Source organism: Jaculus jaculus, chromosome 5 (assembly GCF_020740685.1).
Source record: "Jaculus jaculus isolate mJacJac1 chromosome 5, mJacJac1.mat.Y.cur, whole genome shotgun sequence".
NCBI lineage: Eukaryota > Metazoa > Chordata > Mammalia > Rodentia > Dipodidae > Jaculus > Jaculus jaculus.
Genome location: NC_059106.1, coordinates 52,203,318 through 52,214,732, shown reverse-complemented (window position 1 = coordinate 52,214,732; position 11,415 = coordinate 52,203,318).

The following is an 11,415-nucleotide window of genomic DNA, read 5'->3' as shown; positions in this document are numbered from 1 at the left end:
AGTGATCCTCCTACCTCTGTCTCTTGAGTGCTGGGATTGAAGCCATGAGCCACTATACCCAGCTCATCTAATTCTTTACATGCTTAGTGGTCTTGATGCACATGGTGGCAAATGCATTTGCAGTAGCTAGAGGCCCTGGTGTGCCCATTCTCTCCCCCCTCTCATAAATAAAAAAAATGAAATATTAAAGAAAAAAATTGTTGGGCTGAGGAGATGCCTCAGTGGTAAAGGCATTTGCCTCCCAAGAAGCCTGATAACTTGGGTTCAATTCCCCAGTATCCATGTAAAGCCAGATGTATCTGGAGTTTGTTTGGATTTGCTAGAGGCCTTGCCATGCCCATTCCCTCTGCTTGCAAATAAATAACAATAATTGCTGTAAATGGCTAAGGAGCTGCAGAAGGAGTTTACAGAGTGTGAAGATTGAGAACACATAGAACGTAGTGGCCCATGCCTGAAACACTAGCACTCCTGAGGTTAAGGCAGAAGTGTCATGAGTTTGAGGCCAGCTTAGACTATGTACACTGTGAGAACCTGTCTCAAGAAAGAAAAAAAAAAAGCATGGAGCGCGGGGGGGGGGGGGTCACTGAGAAGGTAGGGTTTGCTTCCAAGCCCTGATGGCTGGAGTGCAATTCCCATGCCACTCACATAAGATGGATGCAAAAACTGTGACACAAGGGTCTGGTGTCCACCTGTGGTAAGATGCCATTAGCACGCATGTGTGCACATACACATGCTCATACTTGCAAATATATAAATAAAAACAAAAATCCTCAGAGTGGTGGCTCACACCTTTAATCCTGAAGAAAATAAGGAGGCAAAAACCAAGTGGGACATAGTAGCTTACAGTTGGTAATCAGAACACCCGAGCTCGAGGCCAGCGTGGACTACATAGTAAGTTCCAGACTAGACTATGCTAAAACCTTGTCTCAAAAACAGCTGGGCGTGGTGGCACATGCCTTTAATCCCAGCACTCTGGAGGCAGAGGTAAGTGATCTCTGTGAATTCGAAGCCACCTGAAGACTACAGTGAATTCCAGGTCAGCTTGGGCTAGAGTGAGACCCTATCTCAACCCCTCCCCCCAAAAGAGAACTAAGCAGTCTTGCCATTCCAAATCTTTTTGTTTGTTATTTTTACTCATTTATTTGGGAGCAACAGACAGAAAAAGAGGCAGAAAGAGAGAGAGGGAGAGAGAAAGGGTGCGCCAGGGCTTCCAGCCACTGCAAACGTACTCCAGATGCATGCATCACCTTGTGCATCTGCCTTATGTGGGTCCTGGGGAATTGAGCCTCGAACTGGGGTGCTTTGGCTTCACAGGCAAGCGCTTAATCGCTAAGCCATCGCTCCAGGCCCGAATCTTTTCTTTTGGTTTTTCGAGGTAGGGTCTCGCTCTACCCACACTAGCATGGAATTCACTGTGTATTCTCAGGGTAGCCTCAAACTCATGGCGATCCTCGTACCTCTGCCTCCCGAGTGCTGGGATTAAACACTTGTGCTACTATGCCGGGCCAATCTTTCTTTAAAAAAATTAAAAATATTTGTTTGCAATCGAGAGAGACAGACAGACAGACAGACAGAAAGAATGGGCACGCCAGGGCCTCCAGCCACTGCAAACAAACTCCAGCGTGTGCTACTTGTGCATCTGTCGTAAGTGGATCCTGGGGAATCAAACCGGCCCTTTGGCTTCTCAGGCAAATGCCTTAATCGAGAAGCCATTTCTCCAGTCCCCGAATCATTCTTCTTCTTCTTCTTTTTTTTAATATATTCATTTGGGCTGGAGAGTTGGCTTCGCGGTTAAGGCGCATACCTGCGAAGCTTAAGGATCCAGGTCCGATTCCCCAGGTCCCACATAAGCCAGACGCACATGGTGGCACACGCGTCTGGAGTTCGTTGGCAGGGGCCGGAGGCCCTGACGTGCCCGTTCTCTCCCTGTCTCTGTCTCTAATAAAAAAGCGCCTCAACCGCTGCACCATCTCCCCAGCCCCGGCTTATTCTTGAAGGGAATCCGTACATCTAAAAGACCTGAGCAGTAAAGGCGCGAGGTGGCGAACTGGGACGAGCTAGAAGGAATACTGGTGCGGGATTTGCGAGGAGTCCACGGGGGACAGCGAAGCGTCTTCCGCTTTCTCTTCTCGTCCTTAGCCGTGCGGGGATGGGATCCTTGTGTCCGACGTACGTCTCCCCGGGTGACCGGCGCATCTCCCCGGAACCCAAGGTCCACTGCCCCAGCACCGCCCGGTGACTTTTACCGCTTCAACTCAGGCAGCGGCCGCTCCTCGCGTGCACGCGCACGAAGTCCCTCGCTCCCCCGCCCTTTGACCCAGCGGCTCCAAGCTGCGCATGCGCTCTCCTTCCGCGCCCAACTCATGGTGTCTTTGGTTGGCGACGGCGGCGCATAGTTTGAGGCGCACCGCGACGTCACTTCCGCCCCCTCCCGGGAGGCGGCGCTGGGCCGGTGGCAAGCCTCCTGGAGGGAGCCGCAGTAGTACGACGGAAGATGGCGACGAGCGGCGGTGAAGAGGCGGCGGCGGCTACGGCTCCAGCGCCGGGAGCCCCGGCCATCGGGCAGGACACCACCCCGGGCTGGGAGGTGGCGGTGCGGCCTCTGCTGTCGGCGTCCTACTCCGCCTTCGAGATGAAGGAGTTGCCGCAGCTGGTGGCCTCAGTCATCGAGAGGTACGGGGCGGCGGCCCCGCCCGGGGGGAGGGGAGGTCGAGGCATACCCGGGGTGCAGCAGCTTCCCCGGCCGGCCGCCTGCCTCCGAGAGGGTCCCCCTTGCACCGCCTCCAGCTTTGCGGGGGCTCCCAGGCTCCGGAAGAGGAAAGGATTCCTCCGGGGTTCTTCCCGCCAGCCCATGTAAATCATCTGTGCCTCGATTTCCCTCAAAACTCAAACTGCAAAACTTTGCAGGCTTCCCCTTGCGGGAGGGCGCGTTCGGGATTCGTTCGAGAGAGGCCCGGAGATGCACGGGTGCCATAAGGTGACAGTCCTCGGGGCTTGCCTCCCCTCTTGTTAAGGTCAGGGCTTGGATGAGTCTGCATTTCTCACCCGAACTCCTCTAGCCTAGCCGCCTGCGGAGCCCAAGATTTTACTATTGGAGGTCCTGTCACATAATTTAATAACGGTCTGTCCTTCGTGCTGTGACCACTGGGCGCACGTGCTGTGCCTGTGACTGCAGTCACTAGTCACCACCGCGGATGACTTTCATTTTTGCGTTCCTTGTACATTTCCACTGTCACTGCTCTTCGACGGAAACATTTCAGGGCGCGGATCTGAGAGATCGTTTTCCTAAAGAAGGAAGGTATTCCCTTCTTTCAATAAAGTATCTTCAGAGTCTCACATTTGGATTCTGTTGCTTTGCCTTTTTTTTTTTTCTTTTTTTTGGTTTTTCGAGGTAGGGTTTCACTGTATCCCAGGCTGACCAGAAATTCGCTACGTAGACTCAGGGTGGCCTCAAACTCATGGTAAACTTCCTACCTCTGCCTGCTGAGTGCTGGGATTAAAGGCAAGCGCCACCACGCCAGGCTTGTTTTTGCCTTTTTGCACAGATTTTTAGATTTCAAGAATATTTCTTCAACATGTTGATTTCAACATCTACCTTTTCTTGACTCCTGGGCTCAGATCATCTTTTAGTCTAATTAATAGTAGACTTAGGTTTTTTTTTTTTTTTTTTTCGAGGTAGGGTCTCACTCTTGCTCAGGCTGACCTGGAATTCACTATGTAGTCTCAGGGTGGCCTCGAACTCTCGGCGATCCTCCTACCTCTGCCTCCCAAGTGCTGGGATTAAAGGCATGCGCCACCACGCCCGGCAAGACTTAGGTTTTAAAGCTAGGCTCACGTAAATTTTCCTAGCCAAACCTTGCTACAGTAATTCCTTGCAATCAATCGATAAGTGGGTCATTTTAGCTTTTTGACCTGACAGGGTTTGTTTGAATATTACCCAGAGAGTTAGAAATTGCTATCTGTGCTGGGTGTGGTGGCGCACACCTTTAATCCCAGTTCTCAGGAGGCAGACGTAGGATTGCTGTGAGTTCGGGGCCACCCTGAGACTACATAGTGAATTTCAGGTCAGCCTGGGCTAGAGTGAGACCCTACCTTGAAAACTATAGACACAGACAGACAGACAGACAGACAGACACACACACACAAACACACGGAAAAAAGATGTTGCTATCTGTTTACTCAAGTGAGGCCCAGGTTGGTACACTATTCATTTCAGTACTTATCATTGACCTTGGGCTTGTGATACTTTGGATAAAGACTTTTTAACAAATTATAATAGAGCTGGGGAGATGGCTTAGTGTTTAAAGGCCCTTACTTGCAAAGCCTGCTAGCCAGGGTTGGATTCCCAGCACCCACACAAAACCAGATGCAAAAAGTGGTGCAAACACCTGGGGTTCATTTATAGTGGCAAGAGACACTGGTGTGCCCCCCTCCACACAATGTAAAAAATAAAATAAAATAATGACCAGGTTTGGTAACTTAAAATTTAATAGGTGGCTTTTCTTAATTCTTGTTTTCTTTTGTTTTCGAGTTAGTGTCTTACTGAAGTCCAGGCTGATCCAGACATACTGTAGCCCTAGGGTGGCCTTGAATTCACAGCAGTTCTAACAGAGCCTCCTGTGTTGGGACTAAAGGCATGAATTGACCATGATGGACCCTTTTCTTTCCTTTCCTTTTTCCTTTCCTTTTTCCTTTCCTTTTTCCTTTCCTTTTTCCTTTCTTTCCTTTCCTTTCCTTTCCTTTCCTTTCCTTTCCTTTCCTTTCCTTTCCTTTCCTTTCCTTTCCTTTCCTTTCCTTTCCTTTCCTTTTCCCCTCCCTCCCTCCCTCCCTCTCTTCTTTCATAGTTTAATTTTGTTGTTGTTGTTTGTTTGCTTTTCAAGGTAGGGTTTCTCTCTAGCCCATGCTGAGCTGGAATTCACTATGCAGTCTCAAGGCAGCCTCTCACAGCGATCCTGCTACCTCTGCCTCCCAAGTCCAAGTGCAACTGACTTCTTAATTCTTGAGCCAGGAGTGCTCTGAAGTTGTAAACAAGTATCAAAAGTGTCTCTCTAAGTATGCAAAGCCTTTGTTTTGTTTCTTTGTTCTCTTAAGCATTTGGGTTGCTAAGATCTTTTCTGAATCATACAATGTAACTTAAAAAATCAACAATGTTCCCTTCTTTTTAGAACATTTTGTGTTTTGTGGATGTGAATGGGGATAGAAAGTCATTTGTTGGTACCCTACCATACACTGTATTTTTAAACTTAAAGAATCAAGCAGGCCGGGCATGGTGGTGCACATCTTTAATCCCAGCACTCAGGAGGCAGAGATAGGAGGATTGCTGTGAGTTTGAGGTCACTCTGAGACTACAGAATGAGATCCAGGTCAGCCTGAGCTAGAGTGAGACCCTACTTCAAAAAACCAGAGAGGGGGCTGAGGATTTAGCTCAGTGGATGAGCACTTGCCTAGCAAGCACCAGGCCCTGGGTTCGGTCCTCGGCACCGGGGATGGGGGGGGGGAATAGAATAACCAAAGGGGGTAAAAAAAATCAAGCAGCCCTTTCCAACCTGTTGGAGGAGGAGCCCAAGCCAAGTCCTTCAATCTAGTATTGAATTTTTCCTGTGAAATGCTAAGCATCCTGTTGTAGCTGAGAGAATCAAGACTTGTCTGTAGACACTGGCACACCTCTCTGATAGCTTAGGAAAGTCTGAAGTGATGAGTATTTATCAAGTTTTATTGGAAGGCAGGGCTTTTGAAGGCCCTGTTCTGGTTTATTTAGCTCAGTTAACTTTGCAAGCTGTTAGGCGTCCTTTTGAGAGAAGTATGATTGTGAGAGAAATCTCTGGCTCATAACCTTATGGAGTGCCACAGTGTTAAGTGTTCAGTTTAGTAATCAGTACAGGTCAGCAGACTTTCTGTAAAGGGCCAGATAGTGAATGGGTGCATATGGGCTCTCCTTATGGCTCAACTCTGCCATCTCAGGTGAAGGTAGCCATGTGTGGTATGGAACATCATTGAATAAGGGTAGCTGTGTTCACAATTTTATGGACCCTGAAATTTGACTTTCATGTCATACTTACATGTTACCAAATGTTCAGCCTTTCATAAAATATATAAACCACACTTATCCATGAGCAGTGCAGAGACAGGCAGTTCATTGGGTTTGGTCTTCGGGCCCTGTTTCGTTGCCCCCTGCCTTAGAGCACACAGCTTATACCTTGGTACCAGTTTCTCAAAAGTGGCTCTTGGACATTCCAAAACAGTGAAGAAAGGGTCTGCGACATGTGGAAACATTTCTTGCATGGTGCGTTATGGCCCCATAGTGCAGTGCAGACCTCAGCAGCTCCCTTTCTGCTGGGGCAGGCCAGCAGACCAGCCGACTGCAGCTTTAGGGTCTGAGCTGTTGCTAGGCTGTGGCTCCATTGCTGGTGTGGTTGCAGCTCCCAGCTTCTGGACTTCTTTCTTTCTACGGTTACACCTGGCTAGCTTTTCTTTCTTGTCTCCAGGGACCTCCTCTTTTTCTGTGGCCGCCACCTCGCCTCTGTTTCCTTTTGGTGTGTTGGCTCCATCAGCCAGTCCTTATTTTGTACCTGGCAGTCTGCTTATCCATTGACTGTCCTCAGATGGCTGGGCATGGGGACACTGGCACAAAGAGGTTCTTCCCTCCTCCACTGTTCTGCTTCCTGCCTTTGGTCTTTCATAGTTGGAATTGACCTTTTGAGGGAAAGGTAGCTGAAAATTCTTAGGTTCAGACCCTGTCTGATAGTTTAATTTTGTAACCCGATCTTGAAACAAAACATAGATAAATTGTGACATGTACTGTCAAGATGCAGATACACACACACACACACACACACACACACACACACACTTACACTTGCCAGAGCCAGGGTCTTTTACTGTTTGTCTGGTTTTATATGGGTGGCTTGGGAATTGAACCTGGGTTGGCAGGCTTTTCAAGCAAGTGCCTTTAAGTTCTGTGCCATCTCCTCAGCCCCAGGTCATTAGATTTTAAAAGAAAAATATAACCTCCTTTCTTTCTTTCTTTTTTTTTTTTCCGAGGTAGGGTCTCACTCTAGCTCAGGCTGACCTAGAATTTACTTTGTAAGCTCAGGGTGGTCTTGAACTCTCTGCGATCCTCCTACCTCTGCTTCCCGAGAGCTGGGATGTGCCACCATGCCCGGCTCAAGAAAAATATAACCTACTTTCTTTAAAGGAGAGTTCAGGTTTATTTCTACTGTCTGCAGCTGAAGATCTTAGTGGTAAAGAAAGGCTGAGAATTTTTTAAAAATAAATTTTATTTAATTATTTGAACTCTGTAAGACATACTGGTCATTAGATCATTTAACTGAGTATGTAACTTAAAAAACATATTTATTTATTTGAAAGGTAGAGGGGGAGAGAGAGAGAGAGAGAGAGAGAGAGAGACAGACAGACAGACAGACAGAGACGGGGCACACTAGGGACTCCTGCCTGCGTGAACTCCAGATGCATGTACCACCTTGTCATTTTGTGCATATGGCTCTATGTGGGTACTGGGGAATTGAACTCAGGCTGTCAGGTTTTGCAAGCAAGCATCTTTAACCACTGAGCCGTCTCCCCAGCCCCTGTGTAAATTTTGTTTTTAAAGAAATATCTCTTTCTTCTGACCAGTTCTTGAGCTGCCCTGGCTTCTTTTAAGCCTCTTTGACAGTATCTGTCTCACAGATATTTGACAGAATTTAGAGCAAAGACATCTTCTTGGAAGAGGGTGCTGTTGGAACATTCCCATTGGGTCGTGTGCAGTTCCTAAAAGTCTTGAACAGGAGTAAATGGTGCACACATGCATTTGTCTTCTGTATTTATATGCTGTGGGGACCTAAGTTGATGATGGAGCTATGGGGGAACATGCCCGCTACTAAATGCTGGAGTAATTATGAGATTAGTCCTGCTGATTGATGTCTTCAAGTCTTACTGTTGCATTGGCCATAGGTTTGTCAAGAATGTGAGGAAACTAGAAGTGCCTTTAAGGAGGCCTCAGTTCTTTGGCTAAGTGAGAGAGAGGAAGGGAGAGTGAGTCTGACTGACTGACTGTGTATGAATGATATCATGAAAGAAAGCAACATGGTAGATTCCAGGCTTAGGAGTTGGTGGGGTGGATCTGATGAGGGGAGAGGGCTTCTGGAGTTTCCCTAGACTTTGAAGAGATTTTCAGTATGTTATTCTAAGAAGGGAGGTGAGTCCTTGGTCTTTTCTTTTGCCCCTTCCTAGGATTTCCCTGATTTGTGAACAAGTTACATTTTTCCAGACTCTAGTCAGGTCTTTTTTACACTGAACATATCAAATTGGATTTCTTTGACCTGGGTACCTAGCTACTCTTTCCCTTTATACTAGGCATTGCATTTATTTATTATGAAATAGAGTTTGTGTGAAATAGCAGTGTTTCAGACTCAGTTTGTTAGCACTGGGTGTTTCAGGAAAGTAATGTGCCTTGTTTTTATGAATAAGTCTTGTTTTCCTTCCTTTATGCTATATTTTCCCAGTTTTTTCAGACTTTTCTGTATACCTGACCTCTTTTTTTTTTTTGTTGTTGTTCTTTTTTCGAGGTAGGGTCCACTCTAGCCCAGGCTGACCTGAAATTCACTCTGTAGTCTGTGGCTGGCCTTGAACTCACAGCAATCCTCTTACCTCTGCCTCTCAAATGCTGAAGTTAAAGGTGTGAGCCACCGTGCCTGGCTTATACCTGACCTCTTGCTTCTTGATTTCTCTCTATTTCTTGGGGATGAGGGTGGTGTAGGGAGGTGTTGGCAACACTTCTTTATTTGGTGACCAGTACAGTTTCTTCATCATCAAGAAATGTGAGAATTCCCTTGATGTTTCTTCCTTCAGGTCTTTTTAAAACTGCAATTCCCAGCAATATCCTTGGTTGTTCCAAGTAGATTGTAAATGGTACTGAAGACCACCCCATTTTCCCTCTGTCAGTGTCCTTTTTTCCCCAAAGTATGTTCCGCTGTTTCTTTATTGGAATAAGGCTGTTGTATATTCGTAAGTGACAAAATCAGGTCTGTTATATCACACTAGGATCCGTGAGATATGTTCAGTCACATAACATTGAGCCACAACAGCCTGAATTTATTCCTATAATTAAAAAAAAGTATGTATTTTCAAGCAGAGAGAGAGAGAGAGAGAGAGAGAGAGAAAGAGAGAGAGAGAGAGAGTGTGTGTGTGTGTGTGTGTGTGTGTGTGTGTGTGTGTGTCGTTGGAGAAGGAGAGAATTGGCACGCCAGGGCCTCCTGCTTCAAACGAACTCCAGACATGTGCCCCCTGTGCATCTGGCTTTACCTTAGCTTCCCAGCTGCTGGATGAAAGGTGTGCACCACCACTCCCGCTGGTTTCCTCTGTTGTATCTGTCATGACAAAGAAAAATAGCCCCAGATGGCAGGAAGACCCTGGCATACCAGTGATACTCCATCTGTATTTTTCCTTGGTGAAGGAATGAATTTGGAATCAGGGAATCTTTGGTGCATCCTTGATGAACCTCAAATAACCAAGTACTTGCCATGCCAGACTGTGGTGTAGGTAGGCGTGGTTTGTCACTCATATGGGGCTTCCCAAACACTGACTTGGCTTCCCTCTGGCAGGCCAGGGTAGGGTCTCGCTCTGGCCCAGGCTGACCTGGAATTCACTATGTAGTCTCAGGTTGCCTCTTACATCCTCCTACCTCTGCCTCCCCAGAGCTGGGATTAAAGGTGTGCGCAGCAGGATAGGCTTTTGCTGCTGGTGAATGGAGGGCCAACTCTATTTACATTTCCCTTGTAACTAGGGCCCAAGTCACTAAGGAAACTATTTAGCCATAGCTCTCTTCCTTTCCTTTAACAAGTTACTTTTTTTTTTTTGATTTTCCAGGTACGGTCTCTCACTATGTAGTCTCAGGGTGGCTTTGAACTCACAGTGATCCTCTTATCTCTACCTCCTGAATGCTGGGATTAAAGGCTTGCCACCATACCCAGCAGCAAGATACATTTTTGTCTTTTCTTTGTCTTCCTTTACCATCTGATTTGGTAGACAGATGACTCATGTATAGCCAACCTTTTTTACTGTAGCTTAATTGGGGTCCAGCTTTTCACAAGGAAGCCATTTCCTCAGCTGTAGATGAGGGATGGGATTGGAAAATGGACAATATTGTGTTATTCTAGCTTTCATCTGTATGAGGGGACTCAGGTGGGGGAAGGCTATTGCTCTGGTAGTGAATTTTGGACTTTGGTACTGATAAAGCTACCTTGAGTTGTTGATTCTCTTCAAATTACTACATTCTGGGCTGTATTTGATCTTCAAAACACATTACTGTAATCTGGTCTGTCCCATTTAGGTTATCAGTAATGAAGGGGTAACTAGCTTTTGGTTGCCCAAGTTGGTTGGTTGGATGGATGTGCAAATAGAGATTGGGGTGGGAATAGGTGCTTCAGGGTCTCTTTCCACAGTCTTATAAGCGAGCACTTTTAACAGCTGAGCCATTTCTCTAGCTCTGTATTCTGGTTTTTTGTTTGCAGTGCTGCAGATTGAGCTCTGTTAGTGCTTGGTGAGCAGTCTGCCACTGAACTAAGCCCTCAGCCTTTTGTTAGCTTTTACTTGCATTTCTTCTGTTTTGTTTATGCGTGTTTGTGGGGTGGAGGGAATGGGGCTCTGGGGATGGAACACAGGGCTTCACATGTGCTAGGCAAGTGCTGTACCACTGATTCACACCCCCAGCCCTTTACCTCCCCCTCCCCTTTCCAAGGCAGGGTCTCACTCTAGCCCCTGATGACCTGGAACTCACTCTCTCCAAGTTGGCCTCAAACTCACAGTGATCCTTCTGTCTCTGCCTCCTGTGTATTAGGATTAAAGGTTTGTACCACCTTGCCTGCCATTTATGTGTGTGTGTGTGTGTGTGTGTGTGTGTGTGTGTGTGTATTTAAAATATTATTTATTGGCCAGGTATGGTGGTGTACACCTTTAATCCTAGCATTTGGGATGCAGAGATTGGAGGATTGCTGTGTGTTTGAGGCCAGCCTCAGATTACATAGTAAATTTAGGTCAGCCTGGGCTAGAGTGAGACCCTACATTGAAAAACTAAAAACAAAAACTATTTGTTTGAATAAGAGAGAGAGAGGGAGGGAGGGAGGAAGGGAGAGAGAGAGAGAGAGGAAGGGAGTGAGTTTGGGTGCTCTATGGCCACTTGGTGCTGCAAATGAACTCCAGATACACATGTCATTTTGTGTATCCATATTTATGTGGGTACTGGGGAATTGAATCTGAGCTATCAGGCTTTGCAGGCAAGTGCCTTTAAGTGCTGAGCCATCTCCCCCAGTACTTTACTCTTAAGTGAGTTTGAAAATATTTTCTTTTCATTACTTGGAACAAGATATTAAATTTTAATTCTCTTAGCTTCACTTTCTGAGCCTGGCTGGCTGCAGCCCC